Below are 12968 nucleotides of genomic sequence, written 5' to 3' on the forward strand. Positions count from 1 at the left end.
TTAACTTGAGAAGAGCCACACATGGCAAGACCAGTAGTCTGTTTAGCCTGGTGCAGGCCTCTGATGCTGGCCAAAACCAGGTGCTTAAGTGGGAAAGAATCAGCAGGTTCAAAAGGGAGTTAGACAAAATGAGGGGTGATTGGCTGTCAGCCCTCAGGGCAGCAGTAGGCTGTAATTGCCCTGACCAGCTTCACCTGCTGCTCCACCCACAGCTGCAGCCCATCAGCCCAGGAGCTCATTTAAGCTCCAGCCTGAAGGTTCAGACTTGGATTGAGCTGTTTTAGGTATATGTGTTCCTAGTCCTGTTCCTGACTTATTGTTTGGATTTCCTGGACTGACTTTGGGCCTGACTTGTAACCCTCCCTGTGCTGAGGGTCGCTGGACTGTTGATGGGTCTTGTTGCTGTCATCATCTTTTCTCACCTGGATCAGGAGCCCCATCTGTGAGGTCAGTGTCTCTATTTTTAAGTACAGAGCAATGGGGTAACCTAATATACTGTGGTTTTGCTAAGCACTATCTGAGGCAAACGTGTCTTGCCTCTACCAGAGCGCATAGACTTTAAATCTCTGCTTGGAATTCAGCACGCTTGCTTGGTAACAGTTAGTTGCTGGCAATTCAGCAAGTGCTGTAGCACAGCTCTCTTTCTTGGGTGAAATATGAATTATCTGGAATTTTGTAGCGAATTCAAATGAAGTGTGGTTAAGTAATGTATTACTATGGAAGGGGTTTAATGGCTTAGTAGTTCAAAATAACTTGTGTGTGTATGGGAAAAATCAAAAGAGCTGATACCTTACACAATGTTTTCCCTCCTGAAGCATTTTTAAGCTTAGCATATGCAGGTTCAATTCACCACCCACTTAAATGAATCTGATTCAGTAGGAAAGTATGTGAGCTTTCTCTTTATAGAGCTGTTTGAGTCGAAAATGTCAGGAGGCTGCATTTCCCCCATTTCTGAATGAGTGGGGCATGTGCTGTTTTTCTTAAAGAGTCTTCAGAGAGCTTTTAAATGCACAGGCTGTGCTATCACAAACTATGTGGCTTTTTGCTTGGAAACTAAACTGCTGTTAATGTTTTCAGATGCTAACTTGCATCCACTGTGAAACTCTGAATGTCAGGATGGTGTTGGATGCTTGTTGTTAGCTCTGGATGCTCTAGGAGGTGGCAGGACAGCAGTAATGCTTCTTGCAGTGAGGTTTTGTCTTACAGTCATCTGTACAAGAGAATTAATATTTCAGTCCTCACAGGTACACCTGAGTACTCAGCTATCATTCAGGGGCAAGGGGGTGCTCGGAAAGAAAGCTAGCAATAGGATTGTAGGAAGATGTGTATGCAAATAAACACTAAAATACAGATTTAGAAAGCATGTTAATCTTCTAGAGACAATCCTTGCACATCAGCTTCTAGCTTCTTTCATCAGGCCCAAGATTTGATACTAGCTCATTGAGCAAAGAGCCTGTAAATGCTTGCTTCTTTCTGCTGAAGGCTGTTTACACTTCATAGGGAACTGTTGTGCCCTGTGATGAAAGTTCCCTTCTAACCAGACTGGCTTTCCCTCAGAGAAAAGAACCACTGTCCCACCTCGTCATTTGGCTTGCATCGGTGTGCTTGAATGGTTTGCTGTGTAAACAAAGTTGGTACAAAGATCCCACATGGAAAAAATCCACTTGTGAGGAGCTGTATTGATGGTCCTCTGGTTGCTCTGTTGTGTTTTTGAGATGTAGCTTTTTTTTCATCTTTTAGCTGCCTGTTATGCCATGATGTAAAACATAACGACAACTAGATTTACAACTAGTTTTTACAGAACCAGATGAAACATAAATTTGGATGCAGGCTTATTCCCCAAACTGCCACTTTTATGACAAAACAGTTCTGTCCAGAAATGCAATAAAACTGGTTAAGTCTGCAGGGATGTTTAAGAACATTACTAAAATTTCTGTAGAAGACTAGTGTTGACTTAGACTTTCCTTGCAATGAAGGATTGGGTAGCTAATGGCTGTAGTTCCTGAGGAGATCTCCTTATACAGATTTTTAGCTAAAATCAATTAAATATAGGTACATTAGAAGGGAGACATACATCACCTATGCAGGTATGTGCAATCATGATGTCCTGAGGATAATGAGGGCTGTGAAGTGTTTGGTGTATCTGGATACTAAACCTGTATGTCTGGACTTGACACTTTGTTTCTAAAACCTTGGCTAATAAGGTTAAGGGGTATGACTTACATTATACCAGGTTTTGAAGACCCTGAATATAGTCAAAGACCTATGGTCCATATTTATTGCCATTGTAATACGCGTATAGATAGATGCATGCTCACCAGCATCCATTCTGTTGCTAGTCACAAAGGGGAAAAAAACATACGGGAAAAGTTGTAGGATGGTAGGGTTTGGGAAAAGCAAGAGTGGCATGTTGTTCTCTAGCAGTCTGTTCCATAGGCTGCGATTAACGCAAAAAAATTCTCCTAGAAACTGCCTGGAAGATGTTTTTGATTTAATGTTCTAAGCAAGTTGAGTCTACACACTCATGCTCTCCTGTCCATCTACTCACAAGTGCTGAGACATTCCCTCAAGTAGTCTGGGTAGGATTGCTTTCGTGCAACACAGAAGACAAGGAAGGCCAGCTATTGAATATGCATTGCATCCCTGGGTTCCTTTTGATTGCCAACTCATAAAATCACATATTCCTGAGTAATGAATAAATTATACTGATCTGAATAAATGATATTGATTCAGCTCAAGGCTCTTCAACTATGAGCAAATTGTCATTTTGCAGTCCCTGTAGGATATGGCTAGATTTGCTAAATCAAGCCTCTGGCAGAGCATGGAAAGGATTGAAGCACAGGCTTCTGGAAGGGGTTACCTTCTTAGTGGCAAAGCGTATTTCATGTACACCTCCCAAACTCATGGTAGTAAAAGCGGTGCTAACAGTCCTGGTTTCTCAGCCCTCTAGCACAGTCAAGATGATCACAGTCATTTTGCCGCTCTTGGAAAGATGTTAATCGATGACTAACTTGGCTGTTACGCAGATTTAGTATCAAGCTGAAGTTGTCAATGCTTATTGCTCAACCTTTTGCAACAAATAGTTGGGGGACTGGGTTTGGCAATGTGACTGATAGCTCCTTGTTTGCTCAATGCCTATGCTCCCCAGTAATGAAATCTTTGACGCTTCTGTGTCTTCAAGCGATAATTAAACTCAGTCAAACCTCTGATGAGTTTGGAGGGGTGCGGGGAGGGGATTGCTGTTTTGTGTCTGACTGCTGGGAATGAAGTCAGAGATCTGGATGCAGGAATGATAAACCAAACAGCTTAAATAAGGCGTTGCGGTATGTGGAAGACCAAGGGTTGTAGAGGTCAGGAAATGCAAACAACTTATTAGAAGCTTGAAGCATTAAAATCTACTGTCTTTAAGTTTTAAGGTACTATTTCCCATTTTGTTTTTAATTTTTCCTGGTTTATTGACGTTCCTTAATCACTGGTAAACTTTATTGCATACAATAGAAAAATTCAGAGTACTTCAGAAGGGCTTTAAGAGGATTTTATTTAATGTTATGTTTGGTCTGTTGTTTTTTTTTTTCCCCCCCCTCCTGTAGTACTATGGAAATGATGCACATTCTGTAGTAAATGGATGAAAATATACTGAAAGTTGTAAGTCATTAAACTGGAATATTAGGAAAAATGATTTGAAGGAAAATGGCTGCTAAATAATATAAAAATTAAGAAATATTATCTTTCAAGTAAAGGAAACATGTTTCAATTGAAGCAGTCTTTAAGGAAAATTGTTCTATGTTAATAGGATATGATGGAAAGAGAAAATAACAGGAAATGTGAGAACCATAGGGGTTCTGTTCAGTCCAGAAGAAGAACCATTTACATATGTGAACCATAAACCAAAAATGCATGAGTTAAGGTCATAATGGCTAGATTCCAGGATCAATTGTACACATGTGGACAGTCTTAATCTTCTTGAAGATTAGGAAAGACTTCCTTCAGAGGTTTCATGACTGTATTTAAGTGACTGAAACTTCCTTGATCACCCTGTAGTCCTCCTTGTACAGCTTCTGGGAAGTGGGTGAGATCTGTATGCATTTTTATCAAAGCCCGAATATCTTAGACTGGATGTTTAAATAAGAACTTTAATAGCTTTCTGATGTTTTTAAACTAATTCTTCTCATAGCAAACGTCAGGAATGACACTAATCACTTTCAGGGGAAAGTACAAATTTATTTTTTGGAGCGTTAGCTTGAAGTGCTATAAATATAATAGACCTACTAAATAACTGTTACGTGATTTTTATAAGCAAATGTAAAAGCAGACTTTTCTAGGATACATTTTTTCCTTGATATAGCTTCTTAAGCTACATTAAGTTCTCACAAGACTTTGCGTATATTATACCTTCACTTTATCACTGGAAATTTTGGTATTTCCAGAGTTTCTGTGCAAAAATTGGATAGACACTTGGGTGCCTTTGGTGAAGTAATATGCTATTGGATCATTGAGAATAGAATAAAATTTGGAATTGAGAAATACTATTCCATGTGAGAAAACATACTTCAAAACCTCTTGTGGTTTAATGTACTGTCTGAGATTTTTCTGGGCTAGGTTGTTCTTGAATTGCACAGTGGTAATAGGGTATGTTACATATTAAATAGGTTTATAATAAAATCAGAAAACTAACTGTGCCCAACTGGTAGCTTGGCAGACATGATATTGATCCATCTTTTGTGCTTACGAATAAGACGGGGGCAAATATCAAAGTTTATTACTGCTTTTATTTCAAAAGTGCTGTTTCTATCTGGCATACACTTCCCAATTGTCTTTCCAAATTCATGTGAATTGACCACTGTTAGTACAGCTCAAATGAAAATAATACAGTTTTCATACCATGTTTTATTTGTGGTCAGTGTGTATTAATTAGTTACATGTGCAGCCTTGTTGATTCTCCATCTGATGAGCACAGACTATCTTGCTCACATTCATTCCAATATGTGCAGTGAGAATGTCACGTATCACACAAACTTCCAATTAGGTAGCATATTTTTCACCCTGGTTAATGAAAGGAAGGGGACAAGCCAACCTCATAAGTTGTGTGGGCTTTTTTCCTTTTTTTAATGTTCTGTAGCTGTCAAAATGTTCATTACTCATGCGCCTAGCTTTTGCTGCAAAATACCTCTTGCGACTTCCCTGCTTGCATCTTTAACAATTGAAGTATTAGGACAAGATTTTCAGAAATGTGCAACTTCCTTGTAAGTTAGACTAAAAATCTATCTCCAGTAGCTAGAATTTTCTCAAAGAGATAATCTTACGTATAGCAAGGCTTTTGGAGATAAACCCATAAATACTAGAAGGTGTAGTGTTTTCCACTGTTGCTCCATAAAGTACTTTCTAATAGAAATAACACAGTTCTGGAGGATGCTGACTCTAAGTGACTAACTGCTGCAAGTATCGATTTAGTTAACCATCAAAAATACTTACTGATTAAAGTTTTGGTTTGCATTAATAATTCATTATCTACTACAAGTGTGGATTTAAGAGTGTCTGAGCCTTGAGTGGGTTACCCATTAGCATCTAAGCTATGCAGCATTTGCTCCTTTATCATGTAACTCCTAAGTGTCCAACTTAGACTACTGTTGCCTGTTGTAGCCATGTATGTTTTCTGATCCAAAATGCTTTGAAATAAACTATAATCTGACATTCTATAGATCTGCAATAGTGTATATTGCACGTAGAATAGGGGAATGCCAGGGAGAAACATTGATGTGTAATGTATAGTGAATGTCAAATCTGAAGTCAAGCACACACATGGTGCACTATGTGTTGGATGTTCTGGACTTAATGTGCACACATTTTGACTATGGAAAGCATGAACAGTCTGTATCAAATCTCTTACACATGCTGCAGGTATGGTTTGACTACAGAACACTTGTAAAAGATCAAACACATAGGATTTAACATCTATACATTACGCAGTTACTGACTCCCTGTTGAAGCTCTGACTGGGTTACTAACAGTGTGCAGGAATGCATATGCTGCACTGGATGTTAATGAAAACTAAATTATTGTGTTTCGTTGCCCCATTTGCATGTGGAACTTGGTTCGAAAAGGATAGTTGGAATAATAAGAAGCATTAGTGGTATTGTCAGTTACTATGTAATTATAATTAAAAGATACTAAAGCTGACTCTCATGAATTCTGGAGACTGCTAACGTATCCTTCAGTATTAACTGTACTGGTATGGTAAAGTAAAAGGATGGGAGGATAGCATCATGGAGCATCCCCTGAGCTCGATTAATGAGAAATCAGACATATCAGAAATAAGAATACCTGTTCATTCATGGGCAGAAAAAAAAAATATTTTTTCTTTCATTTTTCTGAAGAGGTGAGAGAAAGAAACATAAATATAACCAGTCAGAGGACAGTCAATAGATAGTGTGTTAAAACAAACAAAAAACCCACAAAAAAACCAACCAGCCAAATAAAACCACCAACAACAAAAAACCAACACCAAACTACCAAACAATTAGAAGAACAGAAAGCCTTTAAAATTAGGAAAAGAACTTGGGAAAACTGGCAGAACAAAGCATGGCTGGAAGTCTCCCAACAGATCTTGGTAACATCTGTGTTTTGAACTGGAGAAACTGAATTGCTTGCTTATTTGTTAATTAGGAAGGCTGGTATGTTGCTATGAGAAAATTGGAATGTGAATAATAAACCTGTCATGAGGATTACCAGTCATTTTTCCTAGATAAATATTCCTGTTCAAAGGTGAGATTCCAGATATGTTTATTTGATCTTCACGGTAGCCATTGCATTTGATACTTCTGTGTAAGAGTCAGGAGATACTAGATAATCAATAGCGTCTTGAAAAAGACTTTCCTCTTTACGGAAGAGGAAGCTTTGTTATAGCTGGGCATTAACTGTTCCTGGCCACGAATACTTTTTATTTCAAACAAATTTTAATTTGAGAGGAAACAACAACATCAGTCTTTTTTAAGAGCTAGAGTTAAAAATCATCTTGGCTAAGAGCCTAGATAGAAAACTCTTTTTAATTTAACTAACCTACCAAAAATGAGGGTTGATGGTAGAACAGGGAAGCCCCCAAACCCTTTCTTCTGTTCTTCAGAAGCTAGAAATATCTACTCTAGTTATTCAGTTGCTGGAGGGTAAATCGTCCACCCGCTCCCATCAGCCTGCACTGGTGTAAAAGAACGTTGCCACAGGACTTCTTAAGTATCCAGATAGAGAAGGATCAGTTTTACCTTCAGCAAATTAAAAACTGCAGTCTGGAGAGTAGGGCATAAACAAGGTATTTCTCTGTATTTCATCAAACCCTTGTTATTTGTGCTCCAATTAATGCCAGTTGTTAATATCTCACTTGACTCAATGGCATTTAAATTATACAACACAGAAGTTAAAATATTTCCAGAAGGTGACAACAATTGGTGTACTTAACATTTGTTTTGATGTATCAAAGTAATGATCCACAGTTCTGAGTAGCCTTCAGCATGTGAAGAATGAAGTTTACATGTGGGGCTTCTTGGAGTAGTGCAGACAAAATTAAGCTTAGCTGTACCAAATGGAGGGAAGGGGCATATGTGGGGAAGGCAAGGAGAGGTGGGCTTACTGCTCCTGCTGCTGTCAGGAGACCGGGAGGAGGGAGCTGGTCTGGGGGGGGGGGGGGGAATGCTGCTGGCAGGGGGATTAAGAGGTCTTTTGTTAGACTAGGTGTATTATTTCTTATCAGGCAGGATCATCTGGTATATTTCAAGCAAACTGACAGAGCCTGAAGATGTAGTCAAAAAGTGTTGGTGATTTATTTCTCCACTGATTTTCAGCTCCAGTGGAATTCATGGATAAAATGCAAAAATATACCAGCTTAGAAATAACTCTTATACGATTATATCCAGGCTTCCTCCTTAATATTTAGAGTAAATATAAATATATTCATAGCATTGTATATTATGCCTGTAGCAGTGCATTCACAGTGTGTCAATGTGTTATAAAAAAATAATGGAAAATACTATTTTCTAATAAAAAACACAAAAAGGCAATAAGACTAGCAAAAGTTGTCCCAAAGAGACGTATCGCTCCCTGTATTCTGTATTTGAAATTCAAATTGTAATTACAGCATTGTGCTTTGAGATTGCTCTAACAGTGATTTAGATTCTTTCCAGTAATCGCTTCTCTATAATGACTAGGTACTACTGGTGACACATAAATATCTTTGACAGATATAGTTAGTGAGCTTAATCCTGGATGTGGATGGTTCAGATAGATGCTATAATTACTGGAAAATACTGTTAAAAAACCCCAAAATCACTGGAATGTTTACGTTGGGCATCTAAGACACTAATTTTCAGGACAATGGATCTGGTGTCTTTAGGAGCGTGAAACTCTTTGTACAGGCAACTGGCAGGAAAGTGTATCTCTAAGCTCATGTGCATGCATCATCATTGTGGAGTGTATATATGAATGTAGGTATATTGCCATGCTGTGGTATGCATGTCAACTGCTGTGCACCATGCTATGATGTAACTGCTGTGTATCATACCTAGAGGTTAGTGAGGTTTAAATGTATGTGGTTTTCAAGCAAGTATGTGGCTGACGGTGGAGGGTGTGCAACCTAGTAGGTTAATTCTGAGAGGTATATTAATAGTTTTACTTAAAGAATAACTTCTTTTGTGAATTGAGATATTTTGGTAGTGAGCATCTTTATCTTCCTTCTGGAAAATCTCTAGCCTTTTCACTGCAAGAAAATGGACAAAATCATTGCAATTTAAAATATAACCTTCAAAATATGGACGTGCATAGATTGGTGTCAAAGAGATTATATTTGCTCAAAGAAAATTTATCTAAAGGTTAACATATATATATATATATGCATGATTGCGTCCTACTGAGAGCTGTAATATAAAAACCTGGAAGTCAGACTGTCAAAATGAAAATTATTTTTATGAGGACCTCTACAGAAAAGCTGAGATAATATAGCATATCAATAATTTACATTAGACATTTTGATGTATATTTATTAATAAATGCAGCTTGGATATGTAGAGTTTCCACAGTAATTAAATTATAATGTTGAAGGAATGTAAAAGGTAACGGGCCTTCTGCTGAGAGCAAGTGAAACATGTCAGGTCTGTTTAAAATGTTGCTAGCCTTCCAGAACCAATTAACTATAAACAACATAGGCATTTGTTGTTGTATTTTAAGGAATAAAAATACGCGACTCTGAAAAACAATATATAACTTTCTTTGTCAGGGGAAAAAAGCAAAACTACACATTGGAAATTATTACGGCTCCGCAGAGGAATTAATGTACGTGCTGCTCCAACGTAATCTTTTCTGTATCTTAGTTAAGTATTACTTGCGCTTCTGCAAACCTCTCATTCTATTGCTATTATTCTATTATATCCTATACTATTACGCTGCTTTTGTTTCATCCAGTGTTTTTCTTGGGCTAAAAATCAACAGCAATTGTTTCAAACAATGGTAGATGGATTCAGTATATTAGGACTTGGAGGTCTTCCTGCTTAGAAAAAAACATTGGCTGGAGCTTTGGATAGCTTCACAATATCTAAATACCTACAGTACATCGTAAGCAGGGAAGTGTAGAACTCCCTTCCTTCCTGCAGCTGTTTCATTCTTTTATAAAACTACTCTTGATCTTATGTGATGAAAAGGGCCTCAGAACTGAATAGTTTATTCATTTCATCAACACAGAGGCACAAATAGCTGACGTTGCAGAAATATGGGAAACAGTTAATGGAATTAGTAAGGCTCTGTTACAAGTATATAAAAAATTACAGCTTTTAAAATTATTCTGATAATCACAGAAATACTTCATAAGCATCTTTCTCAGGCAAGATTCAAACAGTCTTGTACTAAAGCCAAATAACATTAATATAGGTATACCAAAATTTGGTTTTCAGTACAAAGACAGGTTAATTGCCACTGCAGAACAACTTCATTTCTTCTAACCAGACCCTTATCCATTTGCAATGATTTTTTAAATTAGTAATTTGGTGTGAGTTGATTCTAACACTATCGTCACAAATAACTGAATTAGTTTTACAGGTTGAGATATGAAAACCAGTAATCAACAGTGATTTATGATGTGGCTTGGATTTTTGTAGCTACTTACTTGGAAGGATCTCAAAAAAACTTAAGCGTGTGTTAGTCTACCTTTCAAGAAAAGTGGAGAGAAAAATAAACATCTGCGTAAGACTGCAAAACAGTTATAGCAGATAAGACTAGATGTTATTTCTCCTTCCAAATTCAAGTTCTTAATCACATTCACCCAAGAATGTGATTTGAAGGATGAATAGCTAAAATACAAATCTTGCGTACACACAGATGTATACGTAAGATATATAAATATATACAAACATATACACATACACAGATTCTGTCTTTCTATTCATTATTGTGGCTTTTTAACCAGGGAAAAAAAAAAAAAAAGCAGGGTTAGTGTTGATATCTTTGCTTTATCCAACAAAGATAGTAAGTCACCATTTGAGGACTGCTTGTAAGATTAGAACGCAATCAGTTGCACCACTCGGCTGCAGAAGAAAGACTTCAGTTCACACATGTTCTTCTTTCTTTTTTTCCTTTTTTAAATGGAACATCCACAACAGTTCAGTGGAGCTCAAAATTACAGCTGAGGAATGATCAGTTAAATCTCAAAAAATTGCAGGAGGGAAATAGAGTGAGAAATTAGTTTCTTAATATTGACATGATACTGTAGCCATCATTATAAAGATGATTGTCATCTGATATCATTTATAGCTTTACATATGGATTTCTTATGTCTCACAATGGATCACAAAAATTTCCTCCACTGAAATCTAAGCAGATCTATTTGAAACATTTTAATATTCATTAAACAAGGGCTTCTTCAAGGAATGTAGATGTATGCACTACTGCTACCCATGTTGCCTGAAGACCTTCTTTCTACAGATGATTCACTTGTTAACCAGCTAAATTGGCTGTGTGCTCTCCATGGGAATTCATGAAAACTTCCTATACTTTCCCAAGAATGGTCCAACAGTAAATGCTAAATCTGAAATTGGAATTGTCATTGGCTTTTATAAATTCTCAGGGCTCTGGTTCAAATCTATAAGCCACTGGAAAGATGATGAGGACTGTTGTTTGACTGTCACGTCAAATTTTATATGTGTATATATATACATACATGTGTATGTATTTAAGTATACATAGTATATTTTTATTTACAGTGATTTTTTTTTTTTTATGTACATTATTAGTTATAGTGGTTTTACAGGGAAGAAAGTACGGTCGAAATCTCTGAAAACTGAGGAGCAGCTAGTCCCCTTAAGTTGCAGACTATTGCAAAGACAACCCATTCAGCAATATCCCCCAGAGGATAAATATTTAATAGGTATGTGAAATACCCAAATAGATAATGAAGTTTTCTTCGGCTTTGTCTGTCTTTTCCTCATAACGCAAGAAATGGCGATATTCTCTCCCTAGGCGAACTAGGAACAAAGTGGGATTCTGTGGGGGAATGCTTTGCTTTTCCTTTAGTGCGTGCAATGGTGCCTGAACAGATTAATTCCTTTCATCACCTGATGTGGAGAGACAAGGACAGGATATGGAAAGAAGGCAAAGTAATTATTGAGCTTGCTATGAAAATTCTGTGTGATTCCCACCTGTGTGCTCGTGTCAATTCTTGAAATAGATGTTACTGATTTAAAGTGATTTGCATTGTAATCAGACCACGGTGATGACAGGAGTCAGTTAGGAACTGAGGTTCGATATGAAGAAAATGTGTGTTTCCTGTCCCCTGGTCCTGGCAAAACAATACTGACCATCTGCTAATTGAGGCTGAGTCAAAGAAATCTTTCTGAAATTTCCCCAAAACGTTCCAACAAGAAGAAGACATCTTTAAATTGGAGTTTGTTGCTTTTCAGTCAATCCAACCTCACTTAAGTCTCAGATTTGTACAGGACTACCCGAACTGATACAGCATCCTCTCCCTGTATTGTGTTCACTTGTACAAATACTATCTCTCCCTTTCCAGTCTGTTTCACTGTTATGAAATTAAGTTTCTCTAGTGCGTGAAATGTACTGTCTCACCTGTGCTGTAAATTTTCTGTCTGTTACTTGTGTCTCTTGAACCATCGGAACAATTGCAGAATCACAGAATAACAGAATGGTTGAGGCTGAAGGGACAGCTGGAGGTCATCTTGTCTAATGCCCTAATTAATGTTATTGAAATGTCTCTTCACATATAGTTGGCAACATTTTTTTTCTCTGCCCAGAACTCCTTCCAATTTGTCTGTATCTGTCTGGTTTGCACCAGGTTTGTGCAATATGGTAAATTTGGGTGCAACAGTTGTCAATGGAAGACATTTAATTAGCTGTGTTGTCCACAGAATGAAATCTTTATTGGTAGGGTTTAAAATCACAATAACATTCTTTGCTGTCATATCAATTTACAAGTTTATCTCTAATTAGTTGTCAGTTCTCAGCGTTAGGTCTTTTCTTGCGCACATTCAAAACATCTTCCGTGTGCCAAAATTGTGTTTTCAGTAGACCTCCTCTCTCCGGCAATAGCATTCCCAATGTACTAGCTCAGGTTTTTTACCCCTAATTTGTTTAGTTATTTACTGATTTATCTCCTCTGTTTTTTATTTTTCCTAATACTTCTAGGGTTTTGTACCAAAAAGCTGAAGTTTTTCTACATCTTTTGAGTGAGACCTCTTCTACCTCTACTCATGCCACTCTGATCTTTTATGTAGGATGGCTGCCACAGTGAAACAAAATGAGCCATTTACTCTAGATATTTGCTGGCTACTTCTTGATTTTGGTAGAAGGACATTGCCCTTTGTTAGAATATAAATGAGTAATTCACAAGTTACCTGGTGGGGTCTTTTGCTTATACCTACTAGAAACTCATTATAGAATCATTTAGGTTGGAAAAGACCCTTAAGATCATTGAGTCCAAC

The 12968-nt window shown here is 37.4% G+C and overlaps 1 long non-coding RNA gene across 2 annotated transcripts in view; it reads left to right on the forward strand.

The window, feature by feature from the left end:
• Window positions 1–296: 296 nt before the first annotated feature.
• LOC148052288 (uncharacterized) overlaps window positions 297–12968 on the forward strand; it is a 40008-nt gene continuing 27336 nt past the window's right edge. For both annotated transcript variants that reach the window (XR_015699001.1, XR_015699002.1), the window contains exon 1: window positions 297–447. This is a non-coding gene — a long non-coding RNA (uncharacterized LOC148052288). The remainder of the gene's footprint in view (window positions 448–12968) is intronic.

This window comes from Nipponia nippon, unplaced genomic scaffold (assembly GCF_047370975.1).
Source record: "Nipponia nippon isolate SJK-2023a ecotype South Korea unplaced genomic scaffold, ASM4737097v1 scaffold_5, whole genome shotgun sequence".
NCBI classification, from domain to species: domain Eukaryota; kingdom Metazoa; phylum Chordata; class Aves; order Pelecaniformes; family Threskiornithidae; genus Nipponia; species Nipponia nippon.